This window comes from Budorcas taxicolor, chromosome 5 (assembly GCF_023091745.1).
Source record: "Budorcas taxicolor isolate Tak-1 chromosome 5, Takin1.1, whole genome shotgun sequence".
NCBI lineage: Eukaryota > Metazoa > Chordata > Mammalia > Artiodactyla > Bovidae > Budorcas > Budorcas taxicolor.
The window spans coordinates 66,167,004-66,177,129 of record NC_068914.1 but is presented as its reverse complement, the minus strand read 5'-3'; positions in this window follow the sequence as shown (position 1 = coordinate 66,177,129).

The window sequence follows — 10,126 nt, the reverse complement described above, 5'->3', positions numbered from 1 at the left end:
AGATGTACGGAGAAGGCAATGGCACCCCACTCCAGTACTCTTGCCTGGAAAATCCCATGGGCAGAGGAGCCTGGTAGGCTGCAGTCCATGGGGTCGTGTACAACAGGGTGATTTGATGTTTGTATATACTGCAAAATGGTCACCACAGTAAGTCTAATTACCATCCTATTAGCTTACAAAGAGGACTTCCCTGATAGCTCAGTTGGTAAAGAATCTGCCTGCAATGAAGAAGACCCCAGTTCAATTCCTGAGTCAGGAAAATCCCCTGGAGAAGGGCTAGGTTACCCACTCCAGTACTCTTGGACTTCCCTTGTGGCTCAGATGGTGAAGAATCTGCCTGTAATGTAGGAGACCTGGGTTCGATCCCTGCGTTGGGAAGATCCCCTGGAGAAGGGAAAGGCTACGCACTGTAGTATTCTGGCCTAGAGCATCCCATGGACTGAAGAGTTGGTGGGGTCTCAGAGTTGGACACGACTTTCAATTACCATATAAAGTTAATATACAATATTATTGACTGTATTTCTCAAACTGTACATTATATCTGTACACCTTATTTATTTTATAACTAGAATTTCGAGACCTAGAAAAAAAAGAATTAATTTGATCTCCTTAAATATGAAGAAATAATAACACGAGAAAAGACCATGACACTTGGAAAGCCTGAAGGCAAAAGGAGAAGAGGGTGGCAGAAGATGAGATGGTTAGATAGCATCACTGACTCAATGAACATAAATTTGAGCAAACTCCAGGAGATTGTGATGGACATGGGAAGACTGGCCTGCTGCAGTCCATGAGGTCGCAGAGTCAGACTTATCTTTGCAACTGAACAACAACAACAATTAACGTTGCAGGAATTACCAGTTCTGTAAATGGTACTGAGATAGTCTCCATTTAGACCTGACTGGAGTATTTGCATTTTGCAAGACGCACTCTTGGCTCTTTACACTTGAAATCACTTTTAACACTCTCAACATATCTGCTGGGTAGAGATTGTGATCCCACGTTCTAAAAGGCAAATTGAGGCTCAGAAATTTTGAGTGACTCACCTGAAATTGCTCAGCTAGCAGGAAGAGCCAAAATTTGAACACAAAGCTGAAACTTCCCACTTGAATCAGACATCTTGCTCTTTTTCAGCATTCTAGTCAGTAAACTACCCTCCTAATTTAGATAAATTGTTTACAATTAGAAGACTTTCTGGGCACATTCATCTCGGTAACAAGACAGTTTGTCACGTGCCTGAACTTACGGTCTTAGAGAAAGTGTCAAGGAGTATAATGGTAAATGTCCTTTCAGATGTTCAGAGCATACTTCTGGTTAATAATTGGGTATCATTGGCCCGAATCCTAGTACTCTCTAGAAATTCAATTCCTCTGATGTTGTGTGTGTGTGTTTTTTTTTTTTTGTAAGACTGCACAGGACCCTAAAAAATCATACTTTCAGATACATGGAGAAGGAACTTGCTTCTCTGCTCATGTCCTCCTTCACTGAATTTTTTGTTTGTTTGTTTTTCGTCCTTTTATTTCCCAAGTGGTTGATGATCTCTTCACCTTCTCTCTGGGTTCTCAATGTCAGGGGCTAAAAATGAGACCTCATTTCACTTAGTGCGTGTGCCCAGCATGAATGGAAAAAGACGCAGGTACAATAGCCTAAAAAGGAGGGATTCTGCTTGAAATGCAAACAGTGCCTCACGCTGCCATTTACTTTATGACTCATTAAGAACACCAGCTCTGTTATTTTCCACATTTCATTACCAGTGTTTCTCCTACTGCTTGTCTTCTTTGTATGCATTTTTCAATTGCTATATTTTACTTCTTCATGCCTTCCTCAGGCCTCTTTAATTACTCTTGCCAGGATTATGCTGAGGAAGAGGGTTAGGGTGATGAAACGGAGTGCAGAGAGGGTTTGGCCATCTCTTTAAATGCCCTGTCAGAGGTACTGGGCCCCACTTGTGGATACCTAGTTACCTGATGTTTTCTGTTAGTGTGGGATACATAATACCTCTTGCTCCTCAGCTTTGGTTTCTAGCAATCAACTCCAGAGCAACAGAAAACATCACAAAATTTTGTCATAAACATATTATCATATTTAACTTCCCCCAAATCTATTTTTCATTGGAAAACTGTAGCTCAGAAAGTTTAAGCGGTTTGTTTAAAGGCACACAGATGGTGCTGGTAGATTTGGTATTCAGGTTTAGGCCTGACTGACTCCAGGCAACAAACACGTTCAACAACTCTGACTCCAGAGAGGCATACGATTTCCTGGAGCTGCATCTTGGGAAACCTTCTCGTGGATTTTAGTATAATTGGTTAGGTGAGACACTAGAATATAAAATATGCAATGGCATCCAGGCCTGCCCCTATATTTCAGGAGATAGAACTAAGATCACATAGGGTCCTTTGACCATATCCTGTCCCCCTTTCCTTCCAAACCTGGCTCTTGAGGTTGCACCATAAGGGATCACTGGCCATTTCTTAGGCTAGTGATCGTGCCCTCGCACTCATGCTCAGCTGCGTCCAGCTCTTTGCAACCTCATGGACTCTACCCCCGCCAGGCTCCTCTGTCCACTGAGTTTTCTAGGCAAGAATACTGGAGTGGGTTGCCATCTCCTCCTCCAGGGGATCTTCCTGACCCAAGGATCAAACGTCTGCTGCATTGGCAGGCAGATTCTTTACCACTAAGCCACCTGGGAAGCCCTTCTTAGGTCTGGGGTCCTCTCAATAGGATGGATCTGGGAAAGGGGTTTATGCAAACCCCATAAGCAATGTCGGGGAATTCGAGCAGGGAAATTCAGGGTCCTCAGTAACTGGAGAAAAGTCTAGAAAGATAGGGGATGTGGGTAACAGGTGCCCGGTGCACCTCTGCTGCATAAACTCCCATCTGGTAGAGAGAAGTGCAGCTAGCAGAGCAGCAGGGCAAGCCAGGCGGCAGCTCCAGGGCCTGGGCTCCCAGGCAGTACTAGTCTGGAGCTACAGGCCGCCTGCCAGTGATCACAGAGCAGCACAGTTTGTGTACTTAGTGAGCCATCAAAAACACAATGTGGCAACGAATTAGCTTTCATGAAGCACACCTGACTGTATGAACTATCCTTCCTCTGTTTGCTGCTGCAGATGTGTGGCCAGGACAGGATGGCCTCATCAGTGGGTTGGCATTCTAAGAAAGTGCACAGTTAATCAAAAAGGAAAAAAAAGAAATGTTCAGAGAGTTCTTTTCAGCTGCTAGCTATTACATGTCTTTAAATGTTTACTCAGCCACTTTGTGCTAGAAACTGGAGTTACGTTGGAAACAATAATAAAGAGGGTGATATTAATAGCAACGTAAAGAAGATAATGTGCTCTGTGTTGTGTACTAGGTACCAGGTACACTTGCAGATACCAAGGTTACCAAATATAACTGATTCCTGCCCTTACAGAAACCTTCAGCCTACAAGTATGTAGGAGACATTTAGGATGAATTCCACATGTAAATAATTACAGTTATGGTAAGTGCAATTGAGAAATTTTGGGGTGCTGGGAAGATTTATGTTATGAGCCGAACTATGTCCCTTCAAAATTCACATGTTGAGGTCCTTACTCTCTGTACCTCAGAATGTGGCTGTATTTGGGGATAAAGTCTTTCAAGAAGCAAATAGGTTAAACGGAAGTCATTAGTGTGGAATCTAATCCAGTATGACTGGTGTTCTTATAAGAAGAGAACATTTGGATACAGACACGTACAGAGAAAAGACGATGTGATGATACAGGGAGAAGATGGCCATCTATTAGTCAAGGAGAGAGGTCTGGAAAAACCAACCCTTCAGATATCTTGTTCTTGAAGCTGCATTAATAGTTTCCAGAGAGCCTGTGATCCTTTGTTATGGCTGCTGTAGCAAATTAATATAGCATGTAACACAGAATCCTTATCTAGTGAGGGACGGCTAAAATCAGACATTGTTGAGGATGCCTTCTAAATACAGAGCCAAAGAAGAGATAAGTCTTTACCCAGATGTAAATAGAAGAAAATAGAAGAAATCTGAATCATGGATGAACTGGGGGAAAACATCAAGGAAGTTGAACCACAATGAATAATAGGTGGAGTGACCTTTAAACAGTTATTGGAGTTGGTGCAAACTGAAGGCAGTTGAGACAGAGTGGAAAGTTGACATTCTTAGCCCAGTCCTTGGCCAGCTCTAGAGCCTTAGCTTCCTTGTTTATGCATGGGCATGAAGACTCTTGAGAGTCCCTCGGATTACAAGGAGAGCAAAGCAATCAGTCCTAAAGGAAATCAACCCTGAATATTCATTGGAAGGGCTGATGCTAAAGCTCTAATACTTTGGCTACCTGATGTGAAGAGCCGACTCATTGGAAAAGACCCTGATGCTGGGAAAGATTGAAGGCAAAAGGAGAAGGGGATGAGATGGTTAGATAGCATCACTGACTCAATGGACATGAGTTTGAGCAAACTCTGGAAGACAGTGAAGGGCAGGGTAGCCTGGCGTGCTGCAGTCCATGGGACTGCAAAGAGTGGGATGTGACTTAGCAACTGAACAACAACAATGCCTTATAAAGTTATAGTGAGAATTCAGGTAAAAGTTTTGTTCTTTGTTTCCTGATATGAAGGAAGAAGGAAAGAGGGGAGAGAGAGAGGTCAGTTAGGGAGAAAAGAAAAGAAAGAAGGGAGGGAGGAAGAAAGAGAAAGATTGTGAATATATGATTTACTTGATAGATAACTGTTAGATAGTTGAGAACTTTTGAATAACTGACTGAGCACATTACTTTGTTTACATAAATATTTGTCATGCCTTAATATTACTTTTACAAAAAAATTTTACATCAGTTATCAGAATCAAGGAATCTGAGGCCTTGTTTTTTCAGTGTCTATTTATTGACCCCTAGCGGCAGGATTCTGCATTGTTCTAGAAAACTTGAAAAATAAATTGCTCATACAATAGAGATTTCAAGTCATTCTAAACATGCATTTATTCACTTGTTTATCCTATTTATTGAATCCATTTTATGTATCCAGCACTGTTTTGTGGGCAACTCAACTAAACTGACCTCTATATCCTAATTTACACTAATTCAATCATTTCAATAGCCATGATTTCTTGAGCACTTAGTATATATTAATACTAATCACCAGCCTGGGCAGTTTTTGTACATTATTTCATTTGACACTGACAAGCAATGTTCAGAGTTGTTATTCTTTCTCTCAGGTCAGTAAACTGAGGCTCAAAATTATAGGATATTTTTCCCAAACTTAGTCAGTTAGTTGAAGAACTGCAGTTCAACCCTAACTTGCTTGGTTGAAAAGTTCTTGTTTATTTTATTTTATCTCACAGCATCTTAAACAAATCATTCATGAATTTATTTATTTAACATATCTTAACCTGCACTTTTCACTTTCATGCACTGGAGAAGGAAACGGCAATCCACTCCAGTGTTCTTGCCTGGAGAATCCCAGGGATCGGGGAGCCTGGTGGGCTGCCATCTACGGGGTCGCACAGAGTCGGACATGACTGAAGTGACTTAGCAGCAGCAGCAGCAAGATGTATATGCACATATGTTTGTATATAAATGTGTGTGCATTATATACATGCCAGGGACATTATTAGATAAAGATGCATCTATTCATCCATGGACTATTTACTGAGCAGCTACAGGTTTGCCATGCATTATGTAGTGTGCTGGCAATACAGTGTTTGCCAAAAAGATGTGATCCCTGTTCTCAGTGTGTTTAGGGCCAAATAGGACAGAGGGACATGAATCACACAATTACACTAGTAATAATGTATGCACAATTATAATCTAGGCTTCCCTCTGTTAAGAATGACAGTTCTAGTATATGTATATGTACATAAGACTCTAAATGCTCTTAAAAGTTACTAAAATGATTTTCCCCAAGGATACACCGTTCAGCTGAGATCTGAAGGATAAACGTCTTGAACATGTGTGTTTAGAGGAGAAAGTGGCAGGGGCAAGTAGATAGGTGACAAGAGAGCTCCAGACATCAGGGACAGCATTTGTAAATGGCCTGTGATAGAAAAGGAGAACGCGCAGTTCGAGAACCATAGTGTGTAGTCAGGTGTGACTGGGGAAGTGCAGGAGGAGGTAGATAAGAGAGGTGACCACTCTGTTTATGATGCAGTGTATTTTCACCAGCATCATGATGCAGGATCTCCTCATCTGTATATGGCTCTTGTAAAGGGAATCCTCCTCCAGAAGTTAGTATGGACCCAGGGCAGCCTCTGTGTATGGTCCTTACTGGGGATGAGGCTGGGCAGTTGGCCGTATGCTGAATCAGTTTCCCTACAACCCCTGGGAATACAAACAGTGTCTTTCATGGGTAGCTCTGTACCATGGCTCTTTACATTCTTGCCAATGTGGCCCCTTCACATGCAATCCCATAAACAGAACCCCAACATTATCACTCTTTTTATCTCTGCCCTCTTTGTCTTTCCTTTTCTTCTACTATCTGGGAAAATGTTTTCTAAACAAGTGCTCTCCCAATGATAGAAAGAAATGCTTGGTATCTTTCTTACGTTAAAGATACCTCTTTCTTCCTCTAGTTTCTGCCCGATCATACTTTTCTCTAGAAACACTGGGTTCAACTCCACATGGAGGAGAGAAGAGCAGGAAAATGAATTACTAAGAGAAATAAACAAATAGTATGAGATATTTAAAAATATTATCCCTGCATATCTCCTGGAAAACCTGCACCCCTGCAAAATATTAGAGTTCTCTAGATGTTCAACTTTCATTGACAGTAGGAAAATGTCTTGAATTGGTTTCGCCCAGACAAGGGGGCTTCCCTGATGGCTCAGTTGGTAAAGAATTGCCTGCCATGCAGATGTGGGTTCGATCCCTGGGTTGGGAAGATTCCCTGGAGAAGGAAATGTCAACCCACTCCAGTATTCTTGCCTGGAAAATCCCATGGACAGAGGTGCCTGGCAGGGTATAGTCTATGCATTCACAAAAGTCAGACATGACTTAGAGACTAAACCACCACTCCGAGACAATAAATTCCTCTCTCAGAGAAACTTCAGACAGTGTGAGCCCTGTTTCCCCTCTGTTCTCCCAGAATCAGGTGATTGAATGTGAATTGCTCCTTTGAGTATAACTGCTTATTTCCCCAGGCACATTCCTGGGGTAGAGCACCCTCTCCCAAAGTGTTTGTTTTGTTTTGATTTTTTTTCCTGCCTTGTCTTTCAGATCAGGGCTCTGCAGTGGGATTTGAGATCTGGCCCATAGGCAGGCCTGTGGCACCTCCTTACAGATAATGCCCCCATCTTCCACTACTTCACTTGCTTTACTAATTCCTTGGTGCAGAAGAGTCAAAGGTTCCCATTTTCTTTCCAGCGAGCTTCCTTTCAACTCTCTCAGTGAGAATAGTTTATCGTCTAAATAATTTTATTCAGGAAAATACACCCCCACTCCAGTGAAATGCCTTTACTTGATCAAGTCTATTTTTCTCCTGCACTTTGACCCTTGGTTAGAAAATAAAAAGGAGGTGGGATTCCCACCGGCAGCTCTTTTTCTCTAATACAGAAGTCCTCAGTGTAGAGCAATACTCTGCCCTCTCCTTGCAGAACTGGACACTTTACCCTGCCATCATAGCATTGACTGCTATGGTCTGCATTGCATTAAACTGTGTTAGAGCTTAGAAGCTTCCTCGTGGCTCACAGGTTAAAGCGTTTGCCTCCAATGCGGGAAACTCGGGTTCGATCCCTGGGTCGGGAAGATCCCCTGGAGAAGGAAATGGCAACCCACTCCAGTATTCTTGCCTGGAAAATCCCATGGACAGAGGAGCTTGGTAGGCTACAGTCCATGGGGTCTCAAAGAGTCAGACACAACTGAGTGACTTCACTTTCCTTCTGTTTCTGTAGTATATTCTTGAAGCAAACTGAACACCGCAAAGGATGCTCACATATCACTCTTCTGTCACCCACCTCGAAGCAGAAATCAAAAGCAAACCACCTGAATGGTAACATATAAGACTTTCTTGAATGGCAAAATTGAAGAAGGAAATCTTGTGGCATAATTCCTGGGCTCCTTATGAAAATATGCAGAGAGAGCCAAGTGCCCAGAGAAAAATCCCACAAACAGAGGAGCCCGATGGGCTACAATCCATGGGGTCTCAAAGAGTTGGACATGACCAAAGCAACTTAGCACAAACACACTCTGTCATTGCCATTTGGAAAATTAAACATTGGTATTTTTGCATGCATATGAATTGTTGTTATGCTATAATTCAAGAGCTCCACCAACATAATTTTCTGTAATGGTAAGATTTGAGGCTAGACATATTAACCTGAAAAGAGGATAGTATGTCTGATGTTAAAAAAAAAAATTCCAGATGGTGAAGGCTGTTGGCATGCCCACGCTTCTCCTCTGAACTGAAAGCTGCTGCTGCCGCTTCGGTCATGTCTGACTCTTTGCCACTGTAGCCTGCCAGGCTCCTCTATCCATGGGATTCTCCTGGCAAGAATACTGGGGTGGGTTGTCATGCCCTCCTCCAGGGGATCTTCCTGACCCAGCGACTGAACTTGCGTCTCTAGTGTCAGCAGGCAGGTTCTTTACCCCTGGGGCCACCTGGGAAGCCGGAGACTGAAAGCAACTGAAGAACGTAGGATTAGAGGCTTCAGGGAGAGGGGAGAGAAGGAGAAACGAGCTCCAGCTGGACCTCACCTTTCTTTTTCTGTGAACCCCATGCCCCAGCTTGACTCTGATAATTGAGAGAAGTCTGAAACCTCCTATAGGAGCCACAACCCCTCTCCCCAGATGGAAAACATTTTGTTCCCTTTGATTCATGGGACCAAGCACATTGCTGGACACTGATTTTTTTTTTCTGATGTAGTGATTTCGCCTTGTTGGAATAGTAGATGTACAGTGCTCTTCACAGAGCTTTGCCAGAATTGTCAATCACCAAGGGACAATTTTAAAGCCTTCAATTCCAAGGCAGCTGGCATCTTGAGGTGTGGTCACGTGTGTCCTTTCAGAGTTCTGCCAAGACCAATTATGGCACTAAATAGACTAACACGACAAAGTAATTCATATTCCCCGGTAATCTTTTCTGTTAATTAATGAACACTGACAGTGATCAAACAGCTCACTCTGAGCATCCTTTTAAGACTGAGAGAATCCCGCAGGGTATATATGTAAACAATTTTCTTGCTTTTGTTCTCCCCTCATTACTCATACATATTTGATAATATCCAGTTTTCAGGATCAGCCTGACAACCAGTTGGTTTGAAAGACCCTGTCCAAGGCCATTTGGCCTCAGGGTACAGTTCGTGGTCAATGTCAGTGAAATTATTCAGTGTAGGAAGATCTCAAATATGTTTGCATTTTGTCATCTTTTTTATGAACCACCATGATGGAGATGCCTGAGAGCTACTGGGTGAAAAACCCAGGCAGTGAATCAGTGTCTGCTGATCAAATCTCACAAATCCTTGATTCCACGCAATACAATCTTTCTGAGATCTAGCTGGGGACTGGCAAATTATTCCTCTGCATTCTGCTGACTAGAGAAAGTCACAAAGCTAACCCAGATTCAAAGGATGGGGAAATAGACTCAATGGGAAGTGGTCCAAAGTTTCACTTTAAAGAACACAAAAGAAGGTGGCATGAACAACTGGGGCCATGCCTGCAATCAGTCCACCACAGTGAGACCGCACAAGGTGCCAAGCGAGTGGAAAGAATGTGAATATATCTAGGGAAAAGAAGTCAGGGGATATTTCCCAGAGGATGTGATTTCCAGGATTCATTTGGAATGAGAGCTGTCACTGAAAAAGTGGAAAGTCAGGGGAGAGGATGGCATTTCAAGGCAGAAAGATTGACCTAAGAAAGCATGAAATCAGGACACAACACCTTGTTGGAAATGATGCTGTTTGTGGCAGGCAAATGAAGAAGAGAGGTTCAAAACCAGTTTTTATTTTTTATCACACTTTATTTTATTTTTTTTTAATCTTTATGTTTTATTTTTTTTAATTTTATTTTTTTTACTTTACAATACTGTATTGGTTTTGCCATACATTGACATGAATCCACCACAGGTGTACATGAGTTCCCAACCCTGAACCCCCCTCCCACCACCCTCCCCATATCATCTCTCTGGGTCATCCCAGTGCACCAAAAACAGTTTTTTTGTG